General features: G+C 45.8%; 1 non-coding gene across 1 annotated transcript; it reads left to right on the plus strand.

Moving 5' to 3' along the window:
• The first annotated feature begins 9,648 nt into the window (after window positions 1-9,648).
• LOC115064074 lies at window positions 9,649-9,756 on the plus strand. Its single transcript, XR_003843941.1, has one exon. It is a non-coding gene; the product is annotated as a U6 spliceosomal RNA (small nuclear RNA).
• Window positions 9,757-9,999: the final 243 nt, after the last annotated feature.

The following is a 9,999-nucleotide window of genomic DNA, read 5'->3' on the forward strand; positions in this document are numbered from 1 at the left end:
AAAATATAGTAAAGAGCTTCACAGGCTGGTCATGGTGGTACTTGGTGGCACATGGTGGCACATGGTTGCATGCTGGGCACGCTTTTGATCCCAGCACTCAGGAGACAGATGCAGGCAATTCTCTGGATTGGAGGTCAGTGTAGTCTAGTAGGCTAGCAAGAGCTACTTAATGAGATTCTTCTTTAAAAAAAAAATAACAAAAACCAGGCAGTGTTGGCTCATGCCTTTAATCCCAACACTTGAGAGGCAGAGGCAGGAAGATTCTTGTGAGTCTGAGCCCAGTTTGGTCCACAGAGTGAGTTCTAGGACAGGCAGGGCTACATAAAGAAACCCTGCCCCCCCCCAAAATAAATTGCTATAATAGAGAATAAAATGTATCCACCTCTCTCTTTGACTGTCTCTGTCTGTGTGTGTGTGTCTCTGTGTGTGTAGGAATGTGTATAGGTGTATATATAGGTGTGTGTGTGTGTGTGTGTGTGTGTGTGTGTGTGTGTAGGAATGTATATAGGTGTATGTATAGGTGTTTCTGTGTGTATGTGTGTGTAGGAAGGTGTTTAGGTGTATGTATAGGTATACATGGAGGTTATAAGTCAACATTCAGTATTTTCCTCAATTGCTCTTTGTCTTATTTTTTGAGACAGGGTTGTTTGCTGAACCTGAAGCTTGCTGATAAGTTAAGGTACCCTGGCTAACAAGCCCTGGGGATCTAAACTTTGAGGTTGTCATGCTTGGGTGGAGAGTCCTTTAGAGATTGAACCATTTCCTCAGCCCTTGAATGCATATACTAAAAAAATATAAATGATGACACATAGTATTAAAAGCTATTGGCTAGAGTATAGGTCAGTGGTAGAGTGTACGTGTGCCCAGGCTCAGTCCCCTCACATAAGTAAGTGCGTTTGCTTGCTTGCAGTGGATTTTAAAATGGAATAGTACCTAGACAGAAGATCAAGCCCGAGGTGAATAACACATTTCCCTGGGTCCAAAGGACTGGTACTTGGGAAACATCCCTGGTGTCTTTCCTTCTCGACATGTAGGAGCTACTGTTTCACAGGCACTGGAGGTCTGCCAAGGACAGGCTAACTCAAGCTGGACACTCACCACAGGGTCCCAGAGCCCAGTCACTCTGCTTCCCTTGAACATGGTTTTCAGAGCTACCTAGTGAGACCAGAGGACTTGCACTGGCTGGAAGCATCATGGAAGGGCTTCTCTCCTTAAAACACAAGCAGCAACAAAACTGTGCTGGCAGAGGCCTGTAAGTCTAGCATTCTGGAGGGAGGGAAAAGAGGGAAGATTGTTTCCAGCTGAAGGCTAGCCTGGGATACATATTGTGTTTTAGGCTAGCCTGGACTATGAAAAAAGAAAAGAGAGACAACCACCACAAAGTCAAATGACAAGACCTTATCCATTTAAACATCACACTTTAATTTGTCAACTTAAATTCAACATCTGTTTTTCTACGAATTATCTATTGAGAAGGTGAGGGGTGTTGTTCATTAACACTAATATGTGAATCGGCTTAAAACCATGTCAGCTTTGGTTTGTTGATACTGAACGACAGAGGCAAGCACTCCTATCAAATGAACTATGTGTCCGGCCCTGGAGACGTAGGTCTGTGGCAGAGCCCTTACTGAGCAAACAGCAAGGTCCTGGGTTCCATCTTCAGCACCACAAAAGTTAAAAACAAAACAAAACAAAACAAAAACAAAAAAACCCCGAAAACCCCAGCAGAAGTCACTGAGCCCTAGAGATGGGCGGAGAGGGAAGCTGAGGACCCCAAGCACAGAAAACTGACAGGAACCTCTTTTCCTGTCCCACCCCGTCCCCTGGGGCGCCATCAGCTGGCCCTGTTTCCTGCTCTTTGCATCTAAAAACCCGAGATGGCCAGCTGGGTCTCCAAAACAACCCTCTGCTAGCATCTGCCCTTCCCTCCCCGCCCCACTGGCATCTGGGGCACCTGTTCCTTGGTCCCCTCCCTGTGCCTATCCCCACGGAATCTACCAGGACTGAAGTGGAGCTTGGGCTTTGTTCTCACCCCAAGGTAATTCCTGACGTCCGTCCGAGATGAAACCATTCTGCCAAGCATTCTGTCTGCTCTCTCCCAGGGAGTGTTTACTGTGCTGACACCAGCTCTGTTTCCTACCTGGCTCTGTGTGCACTCAGGTTACTGCCTGCAGCCTCTCTTTTCCTCAGCATCTTTTTGTCAAGTGGCACGGACACCTGTAAAGTGGGGCCCAGAAAGGTGTTTGCTGCCAGGTCTAAGGACCTCAGTTCCATCCCAGAGACTCACAAGGTAGAGGGAATCAGTTCCCGCAAGTTATCTATGGCAAATGTGTGCCTACCCACACAGCTCCCCATAAATAAATAAATAAATAAATAAATAAATAAATAAATAAATAAATAAATAAATAAAGAGATAGATAGATAGATAGATAGATAGATAGATAGATAGATAGATAGATAAATGTAAAAATGTTACTTTTAAAAGGCAAAGCAGCCGGAAAGATGAGACACACTCACTGCAAGTGAGCAGCAGGGCTTCAGTTCAAGTAGTCAAAGGCATGTTTGCTCCTTTAATCCGACAGCTATGAAACAAATCCTGTGATTATCACTCCCACTTTGCAGATGAGAAAACTGAGGCACCGAGACAAAGTTACTTGTTCAAGGTCAGAGAAGAATGATAATGAGGATTCAGACTAGTCAGGCTGGCTCCAGAGTTGGTGTGTTGAACCTCTCATTATTTTATCATAATAAACCCCAGCGTTGCATAGCAGCCCGCATAAGAGAGCAGAGAGAACTTTATTCTCAAAGGACAAAGGCTATCTTTCTGGAAGAAGGATTTGTAGATGTAGTTCTAGAGCCTCGCATAGACCATCACCTCCCTGTTCATTGAGAACAGAGACAAGTATGACTTCTACTTTCTTTTATCAAGAAACAAGTTCAAGAGGTCCCGGGTTCTACAGTACATCTTCTGCTTAGCTCCGGTGAGGATTATGGTGAATGGCATCTTAGTGCCGGGAGCCTTGAGCAGAGAGAGAGAGGCCATGTGTAAGATAGGAAATAAAAGAGGGACTCAGGGCTGGAGAGATGGCTCAGTGGTTAAGAGCACTGACTGCTCTTCTAGAGGTTCTGAGTTCAAATCCCAGCAACCACATGGTGGCTCACAACCACCTGTTATGGGATCTGATGCCCTTTTCTGGTGTGTCTGAAGACAGCTACAGTGTATTCCTATATATAAAATAAATGAATCTTTAAAAAAAAGACAGAGATTCAGGAGTAAGCTTTTAGGAATTCATTCATTCATTCATCCATTTTATGGTGCTGGGTATGGAACCCTAGACCTTGTGCATGCTAGGCAAGTGTTTATGTCTTTTGTATTAGCTACGTTTTTCATTGCTGTGATAAAATACCTGACAAGCTAAAGGAAGGATCTGCCTTACCTCACAGTTTCAGAGGGCTCAGGCCATCCTGGTGGAGAGGTCGTGATAGAGAAGGTCACTTTACATCCATTCTCACATCCAGGAAGCAGAGAAAAGAGCTATAAAGGAAAGTACAGCAGACATGGACCCAAGGACTCGTGCCCAATGACTACATCCTCCCTCCAGCTAAGCCTACCTCTCACCTTCACTGTGGGGAGTGGAGGAAGTCCTGGGTGTGTGCAAGAAGCTCACGAACAGTGGCGTGCATGCTGGCGTGAGCTCAACCATGTCAGGGACCCCAGTGCCTTGGACCCATGGAAATGGCAACACCTTCACCAGGGCAGTCTTGGGGAACTGCAAAGTCTATCTCTGGTCCAAGTATAGATGTTACAAACAATTGACCTTTAGCTAAAACCAGTGCATGCAGAAACTACCAACCACAGCTTCCTCTTTTGGGGTGTTCATAACCTGAGACTGCTCCCCTATAGAGAACTCCTACTGAGATTAACTAACCCACCTCTTTGTTCAGCTGTAAACTATAAACCTGCCTCCTTGCTCAGAAGTATAAAATAAATGCGCTGCATCTCTGTCAGCGCGTACAGCCCACCTGATCCCAGCTTTTCTGTGTATATGTTTCCCATTCCCTGTCACTCCAGTTAGGTCCACCCCTTAGCCATGCAGGTCATAGCTTCTCACCACTTCCTCATACGATCTTATGATCAAGTCACTGAGGGAAGAATTCATTCATCAGGTTGGGCCCTCGGGATCTCTCTCTGGGGATGACCTTACCAACACACCCTGTGTGTGCCTTACTGATTGCCTAGGCATTGTTAATCCAATCAAGTTGACAATCAGGATTAGCCATCACATCTTTGTGCATGAGCAGAAAAGGTAAGAAGAAAAGACTGATGCTGAGGACACCTTGCTCAAGTTGGAAGGGCGGAGGACAAGAGGGCGCAAGCGCTTCTTTTCTATGCCGTGTAACAAATTTCCCAGACCTGGTGGTTTAAAGCAGCGCTGCTTCCTACCCCTCAGCCACTGAGTCAGAGATGTAGTCAGGGCGTAGACCCGACCACCGCTAGGCTCTTCTGCTGTCAGCCAGGTGTCACTTCTCCAAGCCTGCCTGGTAAGGGCTCTGCTTCCAGACTCAGCTGTAGGCTGAATCCAGTTAGACCTGGATTCTTGCTAACTGTTGGACAAACACTGCTTTTAACTCTATAAAGACACCCACAGTTTTTTGCTCCTCAACTTTTGCAGAGGCCCTTATATATAAGTGACAGCAAGGACAAAAAAAGCTAACTAGATGGACTGTTAAGCCAGGCTTGGTGGTTTATACTTATAATCCTGGCACTTGGGAGGTGGAGACAAGATGCCTTTGGGGGTTCAAGGACAGGGTGGGTTGTAGAGTGAGATCCTGTTGGTTAGAGGCAGTCACCAGGCCTAGTCACTCTCAATGGGAGGTTTGGCGACAAAGGGGTAGGGACTTTGGAAACCACATAGACTCCGGGCCCTTCAAAGAACTCAAAATTCTTGTAGGATCCACAGCATTCCAGTACATTCCAGTAGCTGTCCTCCTGCAAGTACTGGTGGTTCTTCCCATGATAGACGTGCTGGGGGAACCAATGCCCTATTAGTATTAGGCTTTGGCTCATGATGGGTAGGAATCAGGGGCTTCTTAACTTCCTTCTCCTGGGTGGGAAAACTCAGAAACCTGTTCAGTGCTGTCCCTCAGAGACCCCAAGGGAAATCAACTGCAGCAGCAACACAGCTGGCTTCGTGCGGCTCCTTCACCCTGTCTATTCCCCTCTTCCTCACTCCTCGTCTCCCTACGATCACCTCCTTAAAAAATAGTAAGAGCCAGTGTCACGTGCATGTCTCTAATCTCCGTGCTCCCAAGGCAGAAGCAGGTAGACTTCTCTGAGTTCCAGGCCAGCCTGGGCTCCATGATTCCAGGCCAGTCAGGGCTGCATAGTGAGACTCAAAACAGAACAAAATCAAAAGCTGGTTTGAAGGAGAGTGAATGTGGAGGCATTCGAGGTGGTGTGGAAAGAGTTATGGGGGAGGTGACGGGGATGAGCGCTCAACACTGAGGCCTTATTATGTTCTGTAAATTTCCTGAGGCGGGGTCTCAACAAGATGCCCAGGCTGGCCTGGTTATAGGGCTATGGCTGTAGTTCATTGGGATGGCACAGGTCTAGCATGTACCAACCCATGGCCTAGCACCAATAGAAAAACAAAACCAGCCGGGCCTGGTGGCGCAGGCCTTTAATCCCAGCACTCGGGAGGCAGAGGCAGGCGGATTTCTGAGTTCGAGGCCAGCCTGGTCTACAGAGTGAGTTCCAGGACAGCCAGGGCTACACAGAGAAACCCTGCCTCGAAAAACCAAAAAAAAAAAAAAAAAAAACAAACCAGACAACACAAAAAGACGACCTAATAGTTGTGTTCCTGTCCTTTTAAATTTTATAAACTGACTTTGCACCACAGATTATCATTGATTATCACTTGTTACTGCTTGATATTTCTCTCTGCTTGACTGTGAGCACCATACAAGGACAGAACCCGAGTGGGTGGCCTAGTTAGCTCCGACGATCAGGGTGGCACAGCATAGCATCATTTAAGATTGTCTCAGTTGAAGGATTGCCCAGATCAAATTGGCTTGTGGCCCCTGTCTCTGAGAGAGCTTCTTGATTGATGGGTGGAGGAGGGTCCAGCCTATTGTGAACAGAGCCCGTCCGTCCTTAGGCAGATGGGCCTGCTATCTCAGCAAGCTAGCTCAGCCGCACATGGGCCAGTGAGCTGCACTCCTCTGTGATGTCTACCTTGAGCTCCTGCCCTGGCTTACCTTAATGATGGATTGTGACCTAGAAATGGAAGCCAAATGAACTCTTTCCTTCCCACCCATGTTTCTTTTTGTCAGAAAGATTGTTTTATTACAGCACCCCCAAAATGAGAACACAACGCTTTCTCATTCTTGAGTTGGCAGCTGCCATGATGCTTGTCAGGCCCAGGCTCCCAGTGTGTCCTTAGTGGAGTGAGTAAGAGCCGTCTTCCTACTCTGAAGGTGGCGTTTCTACCCCTACACTTCCCCAAGACACTGGTCAGTAGTTTGTATGTAAGATATGTTGATTTCATCTAAGCAAAAATATCTTGTTCCTAAGGGGTGGGATACAAAGAAGATTTCATTTTATCTCACTGTAGAGAAAACAGCTTGTCTTTTCCATTGTCCCTCGAAGTACCAGAAGAGATCGGCCAGAGATGGGGACTAGGTAATATTAAAAGCCCATAATGCACCGGGAACATCCCACCCAGTGCTTGAGGTAAAGGGCAGGTTAGCAGGGACCTCAGCCTCCAGCACCCAACTGGTCCTGGAGACCAATGGCTGTGTTCTACTTACAGTCTACTTCCTACACGTTTCCTGCCTGCAGGTCCAGCCCACACTTCCGGTCTCGTGGGGCCACACCCAGGGTTGTCACAAGACTAAGGGAAGCTTTGGGTGAAGAGGCTAGAATGCCTCATAGCTGTTGTCACTGAAGGTATAATGGCGTGAAGATGATGAAGCCTTCCCTATGTCCTTAGGCTCTCCGTTGTTAGAGGACATGGCTGAAGAAATCTCACAGGAGTTGCATCCAGATACAGAACTGGTCCTGAGAGGGCATGGAAAGCCCTTTCCAACTGCTCAGAGCTGTAGGGGAAAAGCGCAGTGGTGTGTGAGAGGGCCTGGCTGCATCTGAATTGAGTACGGTCTGGGTTCCGGCTCTAGCTTGTGCCTGCCTGAGAATGACTAAGATGAGAAAAGGTTTGGGCAACCACACTAGTCAACACAGTCCCCAGCCCACGCAGTCCCGGGCTGATGAGCCCTGCCTAGGAGAGCAGGCTTTGGTATGCTACTGGTGCTCAGTTTGGGGGTGTGGCCTGCTTTAGTCACTATCACCTTGAAGGGCTCCAATCTTGGACCCGTGTGGGGTTTTCCCATGCATTAAAAGGAGTGTTTCCCCTTCAGAGGACTATGGATGGATGCGATGGTCTCTGGGTGAATGTGGAGACCCAGTGCTTCGAACGTGATTGACTGCATCCAAGTCCCAAGGTACTGCTGTTAGATGTACAGAGAGCCTGTTTCCCAAGTTGGCTCTTCTCCCTCTCCAAATTCGAGGGAGTGATTCTGTCCAGTCACTTACAGGGCCTGTCAGCAGCATCGCTGATGTATGGCTTGCACAACGGCTGGGCTCTGTAAACCCGCCTCTTATTCCATTTTCAACTTCAGGCTGGATAAACACTACCAAAGGGACCAAAGAGAATGAGCATTATCTAGGGACCGTACTCACAGAGCCTCACACTCCGTGTGTTTCCTGGATTCCCGAAAGAGGTGTGCCATAGATGAAATGAGGTGTCTTGTTTCAAACAACACGGAGCTAATGACCCGGGTGCGGTGATGGTGGTGGTGGTGGTGGTGGTACCTAAATGATACTTCCGTGGATTCTCCACTTAGGAACACAAATACATCTTCCCAGATGGAGTTCAGGTTGGCAATCTCTCCATCTAACTCTCCCAGGTCTTGCAAGCTGGCCTCACATAAGTCACCCGGTGTGGGTGGAGCATTATCTCCTGAGAATTGCTCCCAGGGACCTGGCATTCCATTTCAGAATGCGTAAGCCATGTTCCCAAGACCAAGGGCTTCTTTAGGGCTGCAATTATGCTTCCCTATGTGCTGCACATCACATGGTGGTCACGCATTAAATATGTGGAACTTAAGAATATCGCATTTGTCTTTCGGTAACCAAGTTGTAACCTTGCACCTCTGGAGCTAAGGAGGAAGGTATCAGACGTGTTCTGCACAGAGCCCCATCTTCTCATGTCAGATTTGGACATTGGCAAAGGTACTAAATGCACAGGTGCCAATTAGGAAATGAAAATCCAGTCATTACTCAGAGAATAAATATTTCAACACACCGTCTCTCAAGCTATAATTAAAGGCCGGGCACTATGTTACTGGGAGGACAAAAGCCAGAGAGGAAGACAACTATTTTTGGAGTTGTTCTTATCTTCACTGTAATCTACTATTTACAGTTCCTTGGCCTAAATAAAATACCATAAATCGACACGTTTGAGAGCAGGGCGGAAATGGAGAAGAGGAGATGAGAGCCAAAGGAAAAAAGAGACTTTTATCCTGCAAGATGACTAAGGGTGTGTGTGGGGGGAATAATTAAAACCCACAGGTTTTGTATCACATGTGGAGAGGTAGGACATTTTAGTTTGCCCTAATGTCACTTTCCATTTTGTTATGTCTTCCAACAAAAAGGATTATCGTAAGAGTAGATTATACACAAATGTGTGTGTACTAATGGAATTCATTATATACATCAAAGTTTCTATCACTTCACACATGACAAGTCAAATAAGACAGAATATATGTGTATGCTTGCAGGCATACATACATACATACATGCATGCATGCATGCATACTCATCCTTCAATATCCATGAGGGATTTGCTGTAGGTTCCCTTGGGATACAGAATACAGCTGTAGATGGCCAATCCCCTTATGCAAAATAATGTGATATTTGAATATAACCTATCCATATCTTCTTGTGTACTTAAATCATCTGTAGAGTAATGTGAATATCAAAGACAATGTAAGTGTTATGCAGATGGTTGTGACGTATTTTTTAGAGAATAATAACAAGAAGAATTCTATTAGTCATACATGTGATACAAAGCTGCAATCCCCGCCCTTGAGAAGCAGCAGGAAGAGGACCACAGTGAATCTGAAGCTGCCAGGGCTACCAGATGAGGTTGCATTTAAAAACAAAAACAGAAAGAAAGAAAAAGAATGTCTTTCAATAATGCCAAACCAAAGCTTCAGGTTGCAAAAAGACAAATGAAAAAGTTTTTTGTTTGTTTTGGGTTTTGTTTTGTTTTTGTTTCTATGTGTAGCCCTGGCTATCCTGGAACTCACAGAAGTCTGCCTGCTTCTGCCTCTCAACTGTTGGGATTAAAGGTGTGCACTACCATGCCTGGCTAGACAAATGAAATCGACAAGAGAATGGTTGGCAGAGCTTCAGTCTGGTTGAATAGTTAAAAACGCATGCTGCTTTTCCAGAGAACCTACGTTCAACTTCCAGAACCCACATCAGACAGTTCATAACTACCTGGAACTCCAGCTCCAGGGGTCTCCTCCAACATTTGCATGCAGGAGCACACACCCACATACAGATACACACAGTTAGAAATAACAGTGATTGCTTCAGCAGCACACATACTAAACCTTAGAATGATACAGAGAAAATTAGCATGACCTCTGTGCAAGGGGGATTCACAAACTTGTGAAGTGTTCCACATTTAAAATACTACTACTGGTACAACAACAACAATAGCAGCAGCAGCAGTAATAATAATAATAATAATAATAATAATAATAATAAATCATTTTTTAAAAAGAAGATAGTTGATCAAATGTCCTGAATATTGAATTTCTGTTTTTTCTTTTTCATTTTTATGGGGTCAGAGGAAGATATGCAAGCTACACACATACCATGTATATGTAGAGATCAGAGGACAATTTGTGAGAGTTGGTACTCACCTTCTA

This window comes from Mus pahari, chromosome 5, assembly GCF_900095145.1.
Source record: "Mus pahari chromosome 5, PAHARI_EIJ_v1.1, whole genome shotgun sequence".
In the NCBI taxonomy this organism is placed as follows: Eukaryota; Metazoa; Chordata; class Mammalia; order Rodentia; family Muridae; genus Mus; species Mus pahari.